This window comes from Acomys minous, assembly GCF_964271855.1.
Source record: "Acomys minous genome assembly, chromosome: 14".
In the NCBI taxonomy this organism is placed as follows: Eukaryota; Metazoa; Chordata; class Mammalia; order Rodentia; family Muridae; genus Acomys; species Acomys minous.
In genome coordinates this window covers 54,329,075-54,350,388 of record NC_140496.1, presented here as the reverse complement: position 1 = coordinate 54,350,388, position 21,314 = coordinate 54,329,075, and the positions used below count along the sequence as shown (strand labels likewise).

Genomic DNA, 21,314 nt, shown 5'->3' with positions numbered 1-21,314 from the left:
AAGCCCAAATCCCGTGATCTAAAGAGAACAGTTTGGAAAACCGGAGGCGCTTGTAGAGCTAAGCTGACATGAGCATCAATGTGGCCTACTGCAACAGGAGGGACAAAAACCAGGAAAGGATCAGGCCAATCGCGTTAACGCAGCTCTGAGAAGGAAGCAAGGGGAGATTCGTTACTGTATGCTTTCCCTCTCCAAAAACAAACAAACAAAATCCTTATCACTGTCCTTTAGATTCAGTTCTTAGTAATTCTTGTTTGACCGGTGTTAGTTATAGCCAACCAGTCTGGCCTTCCCATCTCTCCCTTCTCTGTAATCTGAGCAAGCCCACCCAAACATGCATGAAGCCCTATGGGATAAAACCCCGAGTTCTTTCAAAGTGTTTTACATTAATTCATTTACTCGAGGAAGGGGGCGTGAGTATGAGGACGACTGTAAGAGTCAAGCTTTCTGCATCCACCATGTGAATTCGGTGCTTGAACTCAGGGAGTGAGGCTTGGCCGTAGGCAGGCAGCCCCTCTGGCTAAGATGCTCCAAGCCCAAAGTTCTTAACATGGTTGCAAGGCTCTTCTGAAACAGAAGCCCGAAGACAGCACGGCAGCTCACGCCTCCAATCTCTGCACTCCAAAGCAGGGGGGAAGGTGAACCTCTGTGAGTTGAGGCCAGTCTGGTGGTCTACATAGCGAGTCCCAGGACAACCAGAGGTACATAATAGAAAAAAACTGTCTCAAAAGCAAGCAAGCAAGCAAGCAAGCAAACAAACAAACAAAAAACAAATGAACAACAAAAATAAACCCTAGAAACTTGGCTTCACTCTTATCATATTCTCACAAAAGTCCAAGTTCTGCTATAGCTTAACAGTTTAAAGGAGCTGCAAAGGGAATCTTGGTCATACATAATTCCCTTCGTAGCCGGCGTATCCCAGGTGGGGCCTCATGTGAAGGATTTGTTGTTGTTGTAAATTTCCCCTAAAAACACTGACAACAGAGCCGGGCGTGGTGGTGCACGCCTTTAATCCCAGCACTCGGGAGGCAGAGGCAGGCGGATCACTGTGTGTTCGAGGCCAGCCTGGTCTACAAAGTGAGTCCAGGATGGCCAAGGCTACACAGAGAGACCCTGTCTCGAAAAACCAAAAAAAAAAAAAAAAAAAAAAAAAAAAAACAAAACAAAAAAACAAAAAACAAAAAAACACTGACAACAGCCAGGGCCATCTCCAAAGCAAGGGCTGCATATTTGTTGTATGTTATATCAAACTTTTTAAAAAAATAGATGAACTATGTATTGGTGAGATTGTGTATTGAAGTTTCCGTCTATCAGTTTGTGATGGTCAATACTTAATTTATGCCGTAGTAAGCTTTTGTTTTACGCACATGGGTAAGGGGGTCATAGGATAGATGTTGAGCCTGGTAAATTTTTCTTTTGATGATCCGGTTGTGTCCTTGTCAACGTTTTTAGTCTGAAGTCTATATTGTTTTGTGGCTTCATCAACTTGCTTCTCAGGTCTCGCGGTTTGGAATATTTTTTTCATCCGTTAATCTGGAAGTACTATTGATTCTTGATTTTTAAGTCTGTTTCTTGATGCGGCAGGAGGATGAGTTCTGCTTTCATGCCCATTTTGTTAGTCACTGTTTTTTTAATAGGCAAGTAAAACTACTAATATTAAGAGAATTCAATGACCAATGATTGTTGATTCTTGTGTTTTTGTGTTGTTTGTGATACTGGTCCTGTGGTGGTTGTGGTGGTGTTGGTGTTGGTGGTGTACATGTACTTTTCCCTTCTTTTGATTTTAATTGTGTAAGACTATTTATTTCCTTTGGTTTAACAGGTACAGTAAACCTCCTCACGATGAACTTTCCTTCTAGTAACTTCTATAAGGCTCAATTTCTTTATAGATATTGTGTAAAGTTGACATTATCAAGGAATATCTTATTTTCTCCATCTGTGGTAATTGTAGGTTTTGCAAGTTCTAGTTTTTTCTTCCGGCATCTGCAAGCTCTTAAAGTCTGAGACACATCTCTTCAGTCATTTCTGGCATTTCGAGTCTTCACTGAAAATTCTAGTGTAAGTTTAATACATCTCTCTTTATCTGTTATTTGGTCTTTAAAATTTTTGCAGCTTTTATTATTCATTTACTGTTCTGCATGTTTATTGTTTTAATTATGTGGTGAGTGATTACTTTTCTGGGACCATCTCTTTTTTGTTCTGTATGTTTCTTGTCCTTTCAAAGGGGAAGATGTGTGGGATCCACAGGAGATGGGAATATTATGGGCAGGGAAGGTTGGCAATGATATTTTTCTGCAGAGCTGTGGATGAGACTGGAGCATTGGATCTGGGGAATCATGCAGCCTACATGGACCCTTCAGGCAAGTCCTCATGAGTCCTCATAGAGAGTTGATTTCATTATTATTCTGGGTCCAGCTCATTGGATCAATGTTAATTTATGCCAATTTTTGATGGGGGCTCTTTCAGCAAATATGGCCATTTGGACCTCCTGTGTTCTGCTTGACAAAAACCTCTCCTGCTCCCTCCGTTTGGTGACTTCTCAGAGAACTCTCCAGGAGACCTCCTGTCTTTAGGTTTCTCAATAACCAGATATAGATCTGTTTCACCCAAGTTAGTGCCCAGTCTTGCTGTCCCACGCTTCTAGGAAACTGCCAGCGCAGCGCCATCTGACCATGAAGGGAACATTGTGCGGTATGCAGCAGCAGGGGCCTGACCTCGTCTTTTTCACCCTAGTTCTCCCTCTGCCCCCACCCAACATCCTGCCTTGTGCTTATAAGCAGCCTTAGAAAAATAAAATTTTGTCAGCTTGATCAGATCTTTGTGACTTGCTGTCCGTTCTTTGCGTCTCTTGTCCCCCATTCTCTCCCTAGGGGTCCGTGGGTCTCGGTTGATTGTCTGGCGGGCCTGGACAAATTTTGTAGTGTTTGTCAATTCCCTAACGGTCATTTACTTCTTTATTGTTGTAGTGTATTAGTTCCTTTGTGTGGCCTCATAAATTTATTTATCTCTCTCCTCAGCATATAGGTCTTTTTTTGTTTCATATTTTCAAGTTTAGATTCAGTGAGTACTTATTTCTGTAGTTTGTGTCTTCAAGAGAAGTTTTTCTTTGTTCAAGCATGAAGGTTATCTGTGCTCAATATAATCATCTAGGTTATCTGTCAGTGTCTTCATATGTTTAAATAGATTAATGTAAGCTCTTCTGGCTATGATAAAACACTGAAAAAAACTAAGTTGGGGTAAGAATGGGAGTCTTTCATCTTATACTTTACACCTCATTGTCTAAGGAAGACCAGGGAGAAGAAAAAGGCAGGGCCTTGAGGCAAGCAGAGACCACAGAGGTATATTGCTTACTGGCATGCACAGCCTGCCTTGCTTAACTAACATTCTTATGTAGTCCAAGTCCACCACCCTCTCTATAGTACTGACTAGAGTAGACTGTACCCTTCTCTACCAATTATTAATAAAGATTCTGTTCCACAAAAATCACATATTTAATCTTACAGAGGCAATTACTGAATGAAGGTTTTCTCTTTCCTCATGACTCTAGTTGTGTTGAGAAAAGCTAACTAGCACAGTGTGGATTGGTTTTTCTCAGGCAGTAGTCAGTGTGGTCCATTTCTTGCCTCTCAGCAGTGTTCATAGTAACATGACTTGGCAAACTGTTTTCAGGTCTTGTTTTCTTTCCATTCTTCATGTTTGTGTTTACCATTAATAGCAGGGAGTGGAAAGAATACAGAGGATAGAGTTACTGATGGAAGAGTGCACTGTAGGTAGACTTTGTGTCTAATACCCAGAGATGGATAGGCCTGTGTTCATGAGAGTCTTAGGAAAGAAGTTAATTCAAGAGGAATCTTGGGAATGGTATGGGTTTTTAGTGGCTGTGATAATCCTGTTGGTCTCTTATGATCATGTAAGCTCTAAAAGGCCTTGGCCATGTTGAGTGATTTAAATCAGCATGCACACTGGGGCTGTAAAGTGGTAAAGCAACCAAGAGGAAGCTGGAGAAGGAAAAGACATGGACACAGGAGCATCCCTGTGTGGTGAGTAGCAGTTTTCTGAACACTTGCAATTTCTTTGTGGAAGATATGGGAGACTTATTATTATTAGACCCAGTATCAGAAACAATTAACAGGTCCTGAAAAACTGAACTGTTAAGTACCCAAGGTTCCTTTTCCACCTTATAGAAGTGCTAAGCCAGTTCTGGTGATACACATTCCACACCTGTCTATCTGCTTTCATTTCATGCTTGGAACATGCTTGGAACCTAGTTGTCATGAGTTGTACACCATGCATCACATCTAAGTTATCTACCTTATTGCAAGCAACCCATCATACACTTTTACAAGGGCCTCCAGTAACCATTGTAGTACATTAATCTAGACATGTGTGGAAGTTGCTATTTGTTCTGTAATTGTTGCCCTATATAGCATGAGGCAGCCCTTTTTATTTTTCTGAAAAAAGGGAGTCACATGACATGGTGATGGACAGACATGTATGTCAATATGTGAGCTGGCTATAGTGTAAAAAATTTGACTGAAAGCCATGAACAATAGTATTGGGCTTCCAAAGTCTACAACAAGGGCTCATGGGAGACACTGTGTTGACAAAAATGGGCAGGTGAGATAAAGCTAAGCTCATGGCATGTTACTATTCTCGGTTTCAGGCTGGAAGCTGGCGGCAAACCCAGGAAACCTGAAGGTCTGTGCACGAGGGCTGTTAAGGATCTGTCCCCATCAACAAGTAGTTCTCTCATTTGGGGAACCTGGGTTAAGACTGCAACATTCTGGATTCTGCAGCACACAGAGTGTCTGGCCTCTTGTTGGAAACTCACTGATGTCTCCATTTGCACCACCGAAAAAGAGTCAAGGACGAAGTCAGTGCCTGGCAAGTGAGATGCTACTCTGGCCCCTTTCACAGCACCACAGCACTCAGGCCCTTGCAGCTGTGCAGAAGTCATTCCTATTGACTCTGTTTGCACAGCACAGACAGCACCTCTGTCCACAGACAGATGCTGACTGCTCTGTTTCTGCTGACCATGCCATGGCATGTTTTCTCTCATGTTTTCATGTTTCTTTGTGTTTGCATGGTGTGTGCATATCCAGCATGGATAGGTTAGAGAATTCCCTTGATGTGTGCTCCTTCTTTGACTTCACCCTCATTTTTGACAAAGTGACTCTAATTTCATAGGAATTTTGCTGTTAGGTAGGTTATCTGAACCATAGTTTCCAAGAACCTACCCGACTCTGCATACTTCTTTCATTTTAGCATTATTCAGATACCCCCAGAAGCCTGACCTTTTCTGTTGGTTTAGGTATCCAAACCTGGTTGGATACCTCTCTGAGGCAAACATTTCAACAACCGAGGCTTTCCTACAGACCCATATTTCTCAAACTTCTTATAAGTGACACGAAAATTGATTTAAGAAATTGAAATCTTTGAGCTTGGGTATGATACATTATTATAAAACATGTCTTCATGACCTTATAATCTTGTACATGGGGGACTGTTCAACAATGGGACAAGTGTTTAGGAGGTGATGTGAACCTCACACAGAGCTACTATAAGCAGGAAAGATGTTTTCAATCCAGCTACTCAAGGACGACCAGCTGACTGGAGCAACACATATGATTTGGCCTCACAAAGGGCTACTCAGGAGTGTGAAAGGTACCTGGGAGTTTGAGAAGGACATCTAGGCTGCAACAAACAAACAGCAAGTGAGATTCTATATTCTCATTCCATTCTCCCATCTTCAAATTGATTCCTCCTTTATTTAATGTCCAGTGTCGATTCAGTAGGTTGGCTCTGTCTGGCTCATCTCTCTATAGAATGGCTTAACATGATTCTCTTATTGCCATTTTTGGAACAGATTACTTTGTTCTGGTAGCCATGGCAACAATTGGAACAGACCAACATAACAATCTCTAGCCCTATGGTGAAGGTAATGGAATTTGTGACACTGTATAGTAGAAGGAAGAGAGGATCATGGAACTTTCACATGGAATTAGAGTCATTACTCTCCTCTGACCTCCTACTCTAACTTCCAGTGCCCTTTGGAGATGCTGGGTTACATAGAAGTGGAAGGTTAACTGAAATTAGGACTGCATGATGTAGTTTCCAGGAGGCCTGCATTCATGATGGAGTGAGTCCTTGTAGTGATTAAGCTACTTTGTGACCACCTATGATCTTATTTATAAATTAATTAATTGGCTCACCATGATACAGTGTGATGGAAGGAATGATTACTTTGGTTTGTAATAGGTGCCCTTTTCTATCCCAGGAAAAGTTGACCCAATAAATTGGTATCCTGTGTAGCAGAGAAAAGAACCAAAGATCAGTTTGGTGGAGCAAGTAAAATGGCTCAGATGAGTTTGTGGAAGATGGTAAGATGGCTCCATGGGTACAGGTGTTTGCTGTCAAGCCCAGTGACTTCTGTTGAATTGCAGGGACCCACATGGAGTGAGAAGGAGAGTGTAGAGTCTTAGAAGTTGTTTTCTGCATTCCAAATGTGCGCTATGGCGTGCTAATACATATGTGCATGCATGTGCACACATGCACATAAATAAATGTAATGAAAATGAAAGGATTAGTTTGGGAGGCATGATTTCCTGGTCTCTGCATTGGATAAGGCATTCAACTGAGGGTGAACTGTCTGAAGGATGGGCATATCCACTGGAAATCCTCATGTGGTCACACCTACCCATGTGGTATGTGGTAGTGTGCCTTGTGGTTGCAGCTTCTTCTCCTCTTCCTCTTCCTCCTCTTCCTCCTCCTCCTCTTCTTCTTCCTCCTCCTCCTCTTCCTCCTCCTTCTTCTTCTTTTTCTTCTTCTTCTTTCTCTCTCTCTCTCTCTCTCTCTCTCTCTCTCTCTCTCTCTGCCTCTTGTCATGCAGGATCTAAAGCTCTTAGTTTTGCTGCTGGACTATGACATGACATCATGGACTGACACTGAAAAAGGAAAAGCAAGCTACCAATTAAATGCTTTCTGTTCAAAGAGTTGCCTTGTCATAGTGGCTTTTCATAAGACTAAAAGAGTAAATAAAACACTCACTAAGGACGTATCTGTGCTCGTATACTAACGATATCTGTTGAAATGTGAAAATTACATGTAAATGATAAGTGACTTTATTAATGACCACTTGTAAGAAACAAGTGACACTCTTCCTGAACTACGATTCTTAAAAAAGAATTGGTCATCTATGGTTCTGTGCTTTCAGCTGCCTAGATTGCAGCCATGTAGGGCTGCTCTCGCCTTCCTGTCTAGCAGGGTTTCCACTATGTCCCTGTTTACACATGGCTCCTGAGCCTTGTACTGCCTTTCAACAGTTTCATGACATCATTTTACTTCTAGCCAATCAGCAGCGTATAGAATCTTGAGGTTTCCATGGAGCTGAGTAAACAAACTTGCCTTAGTGTCCAGTATCTCTGATCCTGAACACACCTGACTTTTTCTTGTGAAACCCAACAAACCTTTATCTCATCCCTTGACCCAGATCCTATACCTTTACTGGTACTCCTTTCTCCACAATGTCAGGTAGGAAAAGAAACTTTAATGTCTATTTAATTGGATAGCTCCCTAAACTGGGAAGCATCTAAGCAATGTGGGATTAAGGGAAAAGTACTGAATGACAAGATGGTGTCTGATGTGGTCTTGGCTCTGACATTTCCTGGAATTGTGCCTTTGGACTGAGCATTTAGTCACCTGCTCAGTAAATGTATCTTCATCTTTCTTGGTGATGTAACAGGCTGGCATGGTCTAGGGCTCCCATGGGGATTTAGCCTTTAGGAGCTCAGTATAGAGAAGGAAACAAGTAAATTCCTGGCATGGTTTTGGCTGAAACAGAGAGAGATAGGGTACACAGACAGGAGAGCTGAGTGCCAAGAATCCTTCCTACACACAGTTTTCACAATAGTACTTGATGGTTGGTGCTGTTCCACAGCCGCGTTTAGTTCTGAGGGCACTCAGTAACACACCTATCACTGTTCATTCAGCAGCTTCTATTGGCAGACATTTTCCATCCAGGCAGATGTTTCTTCCTCCTCTGTAACTGCACGTGTGTGTTCTCTGATGCTGTGTGGCCACTGAAATTCTTTCACTGACAGAGCAGGACTTTTAGTTGTAGTCAAGGGCACAGGAGCAGCTGTGTGTGCTCTTTCTGGCTCTGTGCACCAGGTCAAGAAAGACAGTCACCTTACTGATGAAGGGAGTTGTCATCCATTTTTGGTAAACTATTTACAGATAGCTACAAAACCATGGCCAACACTCCAAACAAACTGCTAATGTGATTAGTCAGAATACAGTGGCATATTCCTGTAAATTCAGTCCATGGAAGACAGAGTCAGGGGACTTGGGGAGTTCATGTTAGTCTCTAACTAGACAGTGACTTCAAGGACAGACTGAGTGTATACACTCATTGAGTTTCTAAGACCATGCCTCAAGAAATAAATAAAAGCAATGGATTTTTAAGATTAGCATTCCCAATGTTTGGAGTCTCCTATCTACTTAAGAGAACAAAGAAAGTAGAGAGGATTACATTAAGGAGGCTATTGCTCTGGAAAGGCCATTTTTGTGGCTATTTACAAAAATACCAGGCTATCTGGATTGGTAGTGAATGAAGAAAATAGAAAAATGGGATAGGAGTAGGCTAGGAGAGGAAATAGAAGAGTGAAAAAAGTGAGAGTATAGAACATGAGAAAGCTTGGCGCTGAATGCTGAAGATAATGAAAATATTTTATTGAAAAATAAATTTAAAGGGAGACCCCAACTAGAACATTCTTAGCATAGGGCAAACAGAGGAAGATTTAGTGAAAATAAAGGTAGGTTAAGAGCAGGAAATAAACTAAGGCTGGCACAGGTGTGATTAGGAGGACGAGCTTATCAGAAAAGACAATTATGCTGTTTGTCTTTCTGCACTGAGTCCTTGAACACTGCTGGTGCTTGACAATCATGAAAATGGACATGTAGTAACAAATCTAGGCTGAGTGTCAGGGCTTGAGTAAAATATCAGCACCCAGATGACTGAGGTAGAAACATTGGTGCTGGTTCATGACAATTTTAGGATGAATTGCTAATTCTGCACCGACTCTGGCCACAATGTTAAAATTATTCTTGAAAAAAAAATAGATTTCTTCTGGAGCACATGCTGCTGAAGGGGCTCAGTGGGCTGAGGTAGTGATGGAGCCTTTATTCTGCTCTGAGCTTTGGAGAACACATGAGTTGTAGAAATCATGGTGACCCTGAGCCTCTGCAGAATTGGGTTCAAGGTAAAGTTGCTGTTTCATTTTCACAATCATTTTCTTCACTAGACACATTACAAATATTGTAGCTGTAAGATATTATAGAGCTATAGAAAACAGACATGGCCCAACTCAAGTCAGCCCTGCATCTCTAAATTTATAAGAACTTTTAAAAAGGTAGCTTTAGATAGATACCATTATATCTTGTAGCTAATCAACAATCGAATGTTCTTCAGTTCCTTATGAAGCCAACAAAACCAATTTCCCTCAGTTTCCAATATCTCTGTTTCTGGACATGTTGGGTTTTGTTTGTTTGTTTCTAACACCTGAGATGGTTCACATCCCTTTACCTGATTCTCATTACTGTGTACATATTACCAGCACCACAATTTCTGGTAAGTAAAGAAATGTAAAGAACGCTTCCATTCAATTTTCCATATATATTAAGAAATCCTGTCAGCATGAAATTACTGAATTAGAATCTGGTGTCCTATCGTCAGTCTTAAATCTTGATGTATCTGGGCTTATGACTTTTTACAGAGCATTTCCTCTCTCACTAAATGGATGTTCACATTCCACAGTGGAATAACCAGCAGGTTGGACTCTGGGCTCACTGAGATATTGTGTATTTAGGAGAGGACAATGTAGATTAAGCACACAGGCAGTTCCCGAGATCTTTTCCACAGAAGAAGAGACAGAGCTGGGGTGTGTAGATAGGAGCACTTTCTAATGATTTCACTTTGTATTTATGAAGCAGTTTCAAGGAAAAATAATAATTTTACCAGAGAGTTCTTCTAAATGATTCCTTCGTGTCAATGATGGAGGCTCACAGAACAAACAGCTTTTATTGGAATCTTTAGAGGTGTAAGACACAATCAAATGGTTTATTTCTGGGATTTGAGAGCCTGATCATACTTGCACTCAGAACTTGGGAAGTGCAGATGTGTGAGGCACTCTCCTATGACCTCATGCTTCCCGTTCAATTGCATAAATTCTTAAAGTTTTGCCTAGCTCAATAATATACTATGTCCAATCAAAATTTGGCCCCTTTTTGTCTGGGGACACAAATGGGGGATCACACATAAAATAAGTAGCGGTCCACATGGGGCAGTGTGCACTATATTCTTCAGGGAGGAAATGCTGGCCACTATGGATTCCAGACAAAGGAGGATCACACTTAAGGTCACTTAGGAGAGTTGTAAAGTGGTGCAAAAGAGATTTATGGGAGAGGAGTCAGCATGAGAGAGCAACACTGTGGTCATGCATGTGATTGCAATTCTGTTGGCTGGAATTTGTGGTTGGTATCAGAAAAGAATGGCAGATATGTGTAGATATGAGCCAGCAGAACCATGATCTCCATTGTCTTGTGTGGTCAGGAAAAATCGTGGTGATTTTGAGCATAGAGAGAACTGTTTGGGTTGCTCAGGGTGAACAATGATGTGACCAAAGCCATGGTGCAGAAGGTAAAATAATGGAGCAATAAGGCTCAGAGAGATGGGAGGTCAGTTAAGCTTGGGAGCTGCTAACATATAATGATGAGGAGACAGTAATAGCAGTGCGTATGTGGGAGGGATGAAATTTCAGAGACCCAGGCAATGAAGACTAGTGGTTGACAATTCTGGGACAGGGCAGGCTTTCAGTTGGGTTCATGGGGATGGCGGTGATCCTCTTATGAGTATGAGTAGGGCTTCTAGAGGAGGATTGAGTTTGGAAGTGGGCTTCAGTCTTAGCCTGTGGAATATAAGTCACATGTAAGACATAAGATCTGCATGGCCATTAGAAGGACATTCTCAAAAGTCAGGAAAACCAGGAGAGGAATCAAGATGGGTTCTGGATAGAGGTTGCCCAGGAAACCAGGTGAATGGGGAGAGTTGGCTGCAAGAAAAGCCATTCCCTGGCAGCTGTGGAGATCTAATAAGGAGAGTACAAAATGCATTGGAGGATGAAGGAGCAACAAAGCTGATGGAGAACTTGTGAGGAAGTTCTCTGTAGTCGCACAGCAGTGATAGTTCAAGAAGGAATTCAGGATGTGATCCAGTGACAGGCTCTAGCAGGAAGAGCATTCAGATCTCCAGTTTGTGTTCTGAGGATGTTGGCTTAATGACTTTTATGACATGGTGAGCAAAGACTGCAAGGTTTAAAGAAGTCATTGAAAGCTGGGTGTACTGGCACACTCCTGCATCCTAATCCTAGCACTCAGGAGGGTGAGAATGCTAGATGGTGACTTTTAGTGCCAACCTGTGCTAACATGAAGACTGTGCCTGGAAACAAAAAGTCATCTGTTGAAGGTTATGACTAGTGTGGAGTCTGCCCTTGTAAGACCTCATGACCATTCAACCATAAAAATAGATACCAAGACCTTTTTAATACGTCTCCAGAGAGAGACAGAGTGGCATACAGAGAGAGGGACCGAGACAAGAGAGACTGAGACAGAGAGAGAAACAGAGTGGTAGAGGTATATAGATAGTTTTTCTTCCTACACCTTTCTACTGATGAGTTTCTCTGCCACCTTTGTCACTGTGCAAAAAAGGTATTGAGAGAGAGAGAGAGAGAGAGAGAGAGAGAGAGAGAGAGAGAGAGAGAGAGAGAGAGACCTGAGAGAGACAAAGTGACAGAGAGATTGAGAAGGGCAAGAGAAGGAGGATGAGGAAGAGTAGGAGGAAGAAATTGAAGAAAGAAAGAAGAAAGAAAGAGAGGAAAAGAATGAAGAAAGAAGAAAGGAGGCGACTTATTAGGACTAAGAAAAGGAGAATAAGGTCAAGGAAAAGGACAAAGATAAGAATGATGACTAAGAACAGGAGGAGGATGTCCACAGATTCTAGAAGAGGAAGGGAGGAGGAAGTACTGTGCAGGGAAAAGAAGAAATGGAAAGGAAAGAGAAGGCCAGATTTAGGTCGAGGACCAAGATCACAATGATGACTAGGAATTGGAGGAGGAGAATATTCACAGATTCTGGAAGAAGAAAGAAGGGAAGAAGAGTTGTACAGAGAAAAGAAGAAATTGAGAGGAGGAGAGGGATATAGAGATAGAGTGAAGGAGAATGTTGGAGAATGGTCTAAAAAAGGAGATCAGGAAAGTGGAAAAAAATTAAAGAAAGGAGAAAAGTGGAGAAATGAAAGGGAGGAGATGTGGGAGACTATCTGCTTGACTATGAGTCTGATTTTTTCATTTCAGAACTGGAATTTTCACACTGACACCTACTGGATTGGAAGAAATCTCCCTTGTCCCCAGGAGGGGATTCCATCCTCATAAACAGGACACAGCCCTCTTCTGTGTATGTATCTTTGTATAAGAACTCAAGCCTATGGTCTTGGTCAAGACATAGAGCTGATAAGATTTCTCATCTTTTATGACTGATTGGCAAGTTTGGCCTTATCAGTCACCATTCTAAAAATCCATAATAACCATGTATTTAGGAAGCAGTGCAGTGGGCATTAGAAATAAATTTTCTTGTATTTGCTTCCTTGTCATTTACTGTCCTTGATGGTGCTGACCCTTTCTGCTCCTTTTACCCAATATCTGGGGATACTAATACCAGATATCAGGTAAAATACTTTACATTGCTCTTAAGAAAATAGAGGACTGTGGTGTGCTTCAGAATTAGAGTGTGAGCTCAGCATGCTGGAGGCCCTGGATTTTATCCCTAGGAACATAGGGAAAAGAAGTAACAGACAGGGATGTTGTCCAGTAGCTTACTCAATTATTATTCTGTGTTACTATGTTCTTCACCAATATCAGTTATTAAATTTCTGTCAGCCTCTGAATACAAAGGCAAAAACAATGTAAAGTAGGTAAATTAGCACCTTTCATTCTGGAATTTTACCTAGAAGGTAAGGTTTTCACCTGCTTAGGGAGGTGGTTTTTTCCCCAGGTTTTCTTCATGAGAACATGCTTAGAATGATCACATAGATCCAGTGTATCAGATCAGTGACAAATCAATAAGATTCTGACATTTCACATCAGCCTGGAAACTTCCACTGAGTTTGGATTCAAAGAAAATACATCAACATAGTTAAAAGCCCAGATCTTGACCCATAAATTATATAAGAGCCATAGATGTAGCCATAGAAATCCAAGGAAGTCTAAGATCCTGGGATGATCTTTTTAGGAGTTAGTTCTCTCTCTCTCTCTCTCTCTCTCCCTCCCTCCCTCCCTCCCTCCCTTAAGATATAATCATGTTTATGTATTAAGATGGGTAAGAGATTGGACAATAAAAAAATGCCTAGAACACCAATTCCCCGATTTTAGAGGAATTTCCTTGAGTATCTCTCCCTTTAATTTGATGTTGGCTATTGTCTTGCTGTATACAGCCTTTATTATGTATTGATATGTGCTTTGTATCCCTGATCTCTCTAAAACTTTAAACATGTTTGGGTACTGGATTTTGTCAAATGCTTTTTCTGCATCTCAGGAGATGATCATGTATTTTTTTTCAGTTTGTTTATATGGTGGATTACATTGATGGATTTCCATGTATTAAACCATTCCTGCATTCCTGGAATGAAGCCTACTTGGTCATCATGAATGAAATCTTTGATATGTTCTTGTATTCAGTTTGCTAGTATTTTATATTGAGTATTTTTTTTTTTTTTGTTTTTCGAGACAGGGTTTCTCTGTGTAGCCTTGGCCATCCTGGACTCACTTTGTAGACCAGGCTGGCCTCAAACTCACAGCGATCCGCCTGCCTCTGCCTCCCAAGTGCTGGGATGAAAGGCGTGCGCCACCACGCCCGGTTTATATTGAGTATTTTTTAGTATATAAGTATTTCATAAGAGAAATTGGTCTGAAATTCTCTTTTTTGTTGGGTCTTTGTGGAGTTTAGATATCAATGTGACTGTGGCCTCAGAATGAATTTGGAAATGTCCCATCCATTTCTATCTCTTGGAGTAGCTTGAAGAGTAGTATTGGTATTAGCTCTTTGAAGGTGTGGTAGAATTCTACACTGAATCATCTGGCCTTGGACTTTTTTGGTTGGGAGACTATTAATGACTGCTCCTATTTCTGTAGGAGAATAGGACTACTTAATTTGTTTCTCTGATCTTGATTCAATTTTGACAAGTGGAATCAATCAAGAAATTGTCCATTTCCTTTAGATTTTAAAATTTTGTGGTATATCTGCCTTTAAAGTAGGATCTTATGATTCTTTGTATTTCTTCAGTATCTGTTGTTATGTCTTCCTTTTCAGTTCTGATTTTGTTAATTTGGATAGTGTCTCTCTGACTTTTAGTTTTGCTAACGGTTTGTCTCTCTTGTTGATTTTTCAAAGAACCTGCTCCTGGTTTTGTTGATTCTTTGAATTGTTCTCTTTGTTTCTAATTTATTGATTTCAGCCTTGAGTTTGATTATTTCCAGATGTCTACTCCTCTTGGGTGTTACTGCTTCTTCTTTTTTCCTAGGGCTCTCAAATATGTGGTTAAGTTACTTATATGAGATGTATACAATTTCTTTATAAAGGCACTTAGTGCTATGAATTTTCCTCTTAGGACTGCTTTCAATGTGTCCCACAAATTTGAGTATGTTGTTCCTTCATTTTCATTGAATTTCAGGAAGTCCTTCATTTCTTTCTTTATTTCTCTCCTGATCCAGGTGTCATTAAGTAGAGAGTTGTTTACTTTCCATGTGTGTTTAGGCTTTTTATTATTTCTGTTGTTGAAGTCCAGCTTTAGACCATGGTGATCTGATAGGATATAAGGTATTATTTCGATCTCTTTGAATCTGTTGAGGCTTGCTTTATGACCTACTTATGATCAATTTTGGAGAAGGTTCCATTGGGTTGTGAAAAGAAGATAATCCTCTGTGTTTGGGTAAAAAGTTCTGTAGATATCCATTAGATCCATTTGATTCATGACATTGATATTGTCCTTATTTCTAGGTTTAGTCTCTATCTCACTAACCTATCCTTTGGTGAAAGTTGGATGTTGAAGTATTAATGTATGGGGATCCATGTGTGGCTTAAGCTTTGTTAATAGTTCTTTTACAAATGTAGGAGCTCTTGTATTTGGAGTATAGATCTTTAAAATTATGATGTCCTCTTGGTTGACTTTACCTTTGATGAGTATGAAGTGACCATATTCATATCTTTTGATTAATTTTGGTTGGAAGTCTATTTTATTAGATATTAAAATGGTACACTAGCTTGCTTCTTGTGTCTGTTTGCTTGGAATACCTTTTCCAGACTTGTATCCTGAGGTAATGTCTATCCTTGTGGCTGAGATGTGTTTCTTGAATGCAGAAGAATGTTGGATCTCCTTTATGCATCCATTCAGTTAGTCTGTGTCTTTTTATTGGAGAATTTTGTCCATTGATATTGAGAGATATTAATGACCAGTGACTGTTATGTTCCTTAATTTTGATGTTGGTTACAGTAGGGAGTTTGTGTGGTTGTATTTTTTGCAGTAGTGTAGTTATCTATTTCCTGTGTAGTTTTAGTTGCAGCTTGTCCCTTTGGGGTGGAGTTTTCCTTGTAGTAATTTCTGTAAAGCCAGATTTGTCAATAGGTACTGTTTGAATTTGGTTTTGTCATGGGATATCTTGTTTTCTCCATCAATGGTTATTGAAATTTTTTCTGGGTATAGTAGTCTGGCCTGCCGTCTGTGGACTCTTAGGGCTTGCAGCGCATCTGTCCAGACCCTTCTGGCTTTTATGGTCTCTGCTGAGAAGTCGAGTGCAATTCTGATAGGTTTCCCATTACTTGTCCTTTTTCCCTTGCTGCTTTTAACATTTTTCTTTGTTCTGTATATTTTGTGTTATTATTATATGGAAGGAAGATTTTCTTTTCTGGTCTATTTTATTTGGTGTTCTGTAGGCCTCTTGTATGTTTATATGCATCTCCATCTTTAAATTGGGGAAGTTTTCTTCTATGATTTTGTTGAAGATATTTTTTGGGCCTTGAAGTCAGGCGTCTTCTCTTTCCTCAATGCTTATGTTTATCAGGTTTCATCTTTTCATGGTGTCCTTGATTTGTTGGGTGTTTTGTGTCTGGAATTTTTCAGATTTAGCATTCTCTTTGATGGTTGCTTCAAGTTCTATGATTGTATCTTCTAGTCCCAAGATTTGTTCCTCCATTTCTTGGATTCCGTTAGAGAAGCTCAACTCTGTGTTGCTTGTTTTCTTCTCTAAGGTCTCTCATTCCCATTTTTCTTCTGTCTGTGCCTTTATCATAGTTTCCATTTTCATCTTAAGATCTTGAACTGTTTTATTGAGATCCTTCGTCTGTTTGTATTTTCCTAAATTTCTTCCAGTGGCTTTCTATTGGCCTCTTTTATGTCTTCAACCTGTTTGATTGCTTCTTCCTGCATTTGTTTACGGATTTTATTCATTTCTTCCATTATCAAATTCATTACTAAGGATTTGATGTCATTTTCTTGTGTTTCAATTGTGTTTGAGTTCTCAAGGTTGCTTTGGGATAGCTGGGGTCTGGAGATGCCAAATTGCTTTGGTTTTTATTGTTTACATTCTTATGCTGTCTTTTAGTCATCCTACTATCTCTGATGTTGGGACGTAGCTTTCTGGTGTCCTTCATTGGTTGTTGAGAATGGATAGTTGGTGAGTGATTATAGGTCTTGTGCCTTTGCCTGTGGGGATCAGGAACTTCTTCCCTGGAACAGGCAGGTGACCTGGTTTCTCCTCCAGGTGACTTTGGTCTACACCTTAGGCTCCTGATTGGGTCAGCAGTGGTAGACTTCTGCCTGATCCCATTTGTGCTGCTGAGGAGATTCAGACCAGTAGTGTTGGGGCTGCTATTTAAGGTTCTGTCCTGACCCCTCAGGGCTTTCCAGTCTTTTCTAAGCTCATGGGAGACCCTGCTGGGCTGTGTAAATTGGCTAGGATGGGTTTTATCTGTCCAATTGTGCAGGCCTGGACTACTGTGGCCTGCAGTCAGGTTCCTGCCTGGATGAATCTAGATTGTGCACCTTTGGTGGTTCAGTCTTACTGCGTTGTGGCCACTGTTTAGACCACCATCCAGAGACCTCAGGACTGTCCAGTCTCTCCCAAGAGCATGGGAGACCCTATCGGGCCATGGGGAGTGGCCAGGCCAGGTTCTATATGCCCAATATCAAAGGGTTGGTCACTGCAGCCAGCAGCCAGCAGCCTGGCTCCGGTCTGGTCCCATTCAGACCATGCATGCTGTAGCTGGTCAACATGTTCACAGCTGCTTCGGCTTCTCTGCTGCCCCCAGTGCCCTCCCTAGATTGGCATGGGGTGGATGGGGAGTTCTAAGGACATATTAACCCATTTCCCTGAGACTTCCCCAGGCTAGGAGCTCCAGTGTTCCACTGTCCTACACACTGAGTTCAGCGTATAGAGGACAGCTACAGTCTGCAGGTGGGTTCAGGTCCTCTGTGGGCTGTTAGTTGACCCAGGGTCAGACTTGCCTGTGGTCTGCACTGTGCGGGACCCCACTCACCTAGTGGTCTCCAGTTCTTGCAGGGCTGGAGAGATGGCTCAGCTGTTAAAGGCTAGGCTCACAACCTAAAATATAAAAGGTTACTTTGAAACCTGTTTTGTGAGTTTATCTCTTTAGGGTGAAGTGTGTCAGCAAGGCACACCGAGTTAGGCTTTCTCAGCAGTAGGCCTATAAACTCTAGAAAAGAGAGTCCTGTGTCTTGAGTTAAATGTCTAAAGAGACAGATAATGGCTTAGGGGATGGAGTTTGCCTCACTATAGCTACAGTTAGTCAATATTGCCAGAGATCTGAGAAGGATTATTTATACCAGGAACTATAATCCAAGTGGCCTCTGAATTCATTAAAATGACGGAGCCTTACCCACTACCTAGCCATTTGCTCTAAGTCCTCTGGTCTTGATGGCTTCCTTGGTCAGGCTTTGGCTGTAATAATGGATAACATTCAATCTTCTGCTGCTAGACAAGGCAGGATTGGCCTTCAGCCACCAGATGGAGAAGATCCCAGAGCTTTTCCTGTAGAGAAGTTACTTGGGAAACCTGATCTTATTTTGACCAGGCAGAGTCAATCCAACAGTGAACACAGAGCCCTAGGTGAATGTGAGGCATGAGGTCAGTTCTGTTCGGTGGCTAGCATATTACCACAATCCAGGCAGAACTCTCTTGTCCATTTGTCTTCTTTGGGGACTTCGAGATTTCCTCTAGGAACTGGCATTTCTGTTATCATGGGAAGCCTTCTCATCAAGCATTTTAACCAAACGTACTTAAAGCTACAAACCAGCTGATAGTTGTGGTAGACTCATGAGAAGGGAATTTTTTTACTGAAGTATTTATAAGCCTACATTATCTATATTGTAATGCTGAAAGATAAATGGTTCTATATGTAATGACCATCTTTGTCCATTACACATTTTGCAATATGCAGTATTTAAATATAGTGTGGTCTAGTTTTGGGGTTAAGTGGAAGGGACACTTCAATAATTGTTGAGATTTATGTCTAAAATCTCAAACTTTAGTATTTAGACTTTGTAATGTGTTCATTGATTTATAGAGTTAAGATAATATTTATGAATCTTGCCAATAAAAATTTACCTCTCTAATTATGGGCATAAAATTATTATAATTAGTGATTACTATATTCATATAGAGCCAGGTGAATATTTATAGATTTTCAGAAATTATCACTTAACAAATGGGGATTGACTAGGACATGAACTCTGGGGCCCATATTTGACCAGTTCCCCTTAGTAGGGAGGCCTAGTGGCACTTAGAGAAAGAGTAAGAAGTCTACCAAGATGAGACTTGATAGCCTATGACCATATAGTGGGGGAGGAGGTCCATTTCGGTCATAGACCTAGGGGAAGGGAACAGGGTGAAAGCAGGAGGAAGGGACGAATGGAAGAATACAAGTGATGGGATAACAATTGAGTCTTAACTCAATAAATTAATGAAATAAAACTAAAAACAATTCATAAACAAATCATACTCTTTAATACTTTGCTAAAAGAGGACATTCCTAAGAAGCAATAATAAATATTTTTTTCTTTTATTAGAAGAAAATTTCCAGAGCTATGAGTTCTGTCATGTGCCCTCTGCATGAACCATTTCTCAGTTCACAGATCTACCTGAAATCCCAAAGACAAGAAGTGATCAGTGACTATTAAAGGCAGCAGCCAACAGGGACTAACAGGCCTGAAGCTGGCCTCTGGGTAGGCAGGGCAAGCAAGCGTCTTACATTTTATAATTTTACAATTTCTCAGTACTCTTTATAACCTTAAAGACAAGGTATGGTGGAATGAGCTCATTCTACCATAAAAACCTATTTACAAAAAGTAAAGAAGGGGGAATTTTACCCCAAATCACCTAAAGATGCTTTGATACATGTTCTCTTTATTTTAAGATTTTTACTGCTTGATGCCAAAGAAAATTATGCAGCTGATTGATTCTGGCACAACAATACTCAGTCATCCTTCACTAGATTGAAATGGAAGGATCCTTTAACTGGACAGGGGAATGGAATCGACACTGTATTAATATGAAGTCGAGGCTCTGTTTGTGTTTTCTCACAGAGACATGATCCTGCACGCTGGCTACCTGAGAGGCTTGTGTGTTAAGTGGATGCTGACATGGATGAGTTTGCCAATGATCCTGAGGTTGGAGGTGAAGCTTCATTGAACACTTATTCTTGATCCTTCTCATCTTCAACCTGCTTCTTGGGATAACATATATCAACAACACTCACTGCCTGATTTCCCTGTGTTTGAGGAGGAAAGGAGAACTCAAGTGTTCCAGTATCTATGAGACGTCCTCCTTACCAACCTGACTGAACTTTGGAGTCTATGCTTTGCAGGGACTCCTCCAGAATATTTTCCTTCTAGAAACCCAGATTTTAAGCTTTATAAGTATTTTTCCACCCTAATAGTTAGGGGCAGTTTCATCTTCAGGACTGTGGAGAACTGAAAAGGGACTTGTCGTGTGCTGTTGAGTGATAAAATCTTTGTTATAATTCTGTTATTATTCTCATATCTACTATTGTTTTTGCCATTGCTTTACTAATATTGCTTATGCCTTAACTAGGAGATCAGTGATTTGAGATGACTGAGCAAGTTACAATGTCATGCTAGACTTCCCTAGATTCCTTGTGAGTAGGCTGCAGTTAGATTCACATTAAATATAATCTACAGCATAGATTAACCTTGGCGGGGATGACAGGCTCAAACTTATAGCCTGTGCCTTCCATCCTTTCTAACACAGTTCATGTCTCAGCAATTGTAGATGATACAAGCACAAACACATGACATAGAGCTCAGACACACTGCCCTTCTTCATGTACTGATATGGAGGCAAGCCAGATATGGCTAAGAGTGAGTCTGAGCCTTATCTTACCTAAGACAGGCTATTAATGATGGAATTCATGTGCCAATGATGGGTAAAGATAAGTACCCTACTCACCAACCTAAGACATGCTCTTCATAATTTTATGTTAAGAAGGGGCAGATGTGGGAAGCTGTGCTAAATTATGCCATATCAGAAATCCCGGACTTAGGCTGCACGCTGTGACCTTCCAGTTGCTGAGGAGGTCTCTGTGTTGCAGGCCATCCTTGGACTATTACACTGTGAAAGAAGTAGGGAAGTTCCTACTGAGAAACACCTGGAGGGTGAAGGAAATCCTTTCAGAGAGCTACTCAGTCATAGAGAGTTCTTACAGGGAGCTATTTAGGCTATTGTGTTCCTCTTGCCTTGGGAGCTAGGGAGAGAGGGATCACAATAGATCCTATTGACCTTGCTATATAAAGTCTTACTTGTCCACATTAAAGAGAGTCTTGATCAGAAATTTTTGACTTATTATTTCTCCCATCTCTTAGTGAGTGCAATTCAGACTCTAGTCAACGAACCCTATTCATCAAGAAGGCACAACACTCATTTCACACAGAAAAGCACAGCTACCCTGTAAATGAACACACATAACCTCCAGTTGGCTCAGCGTGTGTTGTATGTTCACCTACCCATACCAAAGCTGCAACCACAACAAGGCACACTACCATACAGCACATGGGGGTGTGTGACCACATGAGGATTTCCAGTGGATATGCTCATCCTTCAGACAATTCACCCTCAGTTGAATGCCTTATCCAATGCAGAGACCAGGAAATCATGCCTCCCAAACTCATCCTTTCA

At 41.0% G+C, this 21,314-nt stretch overlaps 1 long non-coding RNA gene across 3 annotated transcripts; it reads left to right on the top strand.

The window, feature by feature from the left end:
• Positions 1 to 7,205: 7,205 nt before the first annotated feature.
• Positions 7,206 to 20,960, top strand: LOC311583936. Of its 3 annotated transcripts, none has more exons than XR_014774720.1 (6): positions 7,206 to 7,530; positions 9,991 to 10,095; positions 12,408 to 12,507; positions 13,670 to 13,747; positions 18,100 to 18,230; positions 19,537 to 20,960. It is a non-coding gene; the product is annotated as an uncharacterized lncRNA (long non-coding RNA). The 3 variants fall into 3 exon arrangements; XR_014774722.1 differs by having other exon boundaries at positions 9,988 to 10,095; XR_014774721.1 differs by lacking the exon at positions 18,100 to 18,230 and having other exon boundaries at positions 9,988 to 10,095.
• The last annotated feature ends 354 nt before the right edge of the window (positions 20,961 to 21,314 follow it).